We start from the raw sequence: 1,099 nt of genomic DNA on the forward strand, positions 1-1,099 counted from the left end.
AGAGAACCCTTTATTGACTTTTTGCAAAGATTAATTAAGGCTCTGGACATAGGAGTAACAGACCCAGAAGCTAGACGAATACTTCTTGAATATCTAGCTTTTGAAAATGCAAACATAGAATGTAAAAAGATAATTGGGCCTTTAAGGTCTAGATCAGCACCTATGGATGAATGGATTCAGCATACAATCTCATATGGGTCTGCCAGGTCCTCTAGCACAAGGCAACGCTGAGATTGATCAATTATTGATTGGAAGTGTGTTGCAGGCCTCAGAATTTCATAAAAAGATCACGTCAATAGTATAGGCTTAAAGAAAGAGTTTTCCATTACATGGCAACAAGCTAAAGACATTATAAAGAGATGTCCTACTTGTTCTTTCTATAATCAAACACTGTTGCCTGCAGGGAGTAACCCAAAGGGTACTGAAAGGAATGAAATCTGGCAGATGGATGTGTTCCACTTTATGGAATTTGGTAAATTAAAATATGTACACCACACCATAGACACATACTCAGGTTTTCAATGGGCTACTGCCCTGAGCTCAGAAAAGGCTGATTCGGTAATCATACATTTATTGGAAGTTATGGCCATCATGGGTATACCTGCACAAATACAGATAATGGTCCAGCATATGTAGCTAAGAAAATGAAATGCTTTTTTGATTATTATAATATAAAACACATTACAGGTATACCAAATAATCCTACAGGTCAGGCAGGTATAGAAAGATCAAATCGTACTATAAAGGACATGCTGAATAAACAGAAAGGGATGGAAAATACCCCCAGAAATAGATTGCATAATGCTTTATTAACCTTGAATTTTCTTAACACTAGTGAGAAAGGAACAGTGGCAAAAAGACATTGGATAATGGAAAAGTCTGCTGAACTAAATCAACCGATTTATTTCAAAGATGTGCTGACCTCAATGGAAGCCAGGAGATGTGCTATGTTGGGGAAGGGGTTTTGCTCTTGTTTCCACAGGAGAAGAAAAATTGTGGATACCATCAAAATTAATAAAGTTTCGATTTGAAGAGGAGAAACCTCTTGGAAAGGAGAAATGACAGCTCATCCACAATGATGATATTCATACAGGTGGTA

The sequence above is a fragment of the Alexandromys fortis genome, unplaced genomic scaffold (assembly GCF_014885135.2).
Source record: "Alexandromys fortis isolate MF-2015 unplaced genomic scaffold, M_Fortis_MF-2015_v1.1 scaffold_302, whole genome shotgun sequence".
Classification (NCBI taxonomy): Eukaryota; Metazoa; Chordata; class Mammalia; order Rodentia; family Cricetidae; genus Alexandromys; species Alexandromys fortis.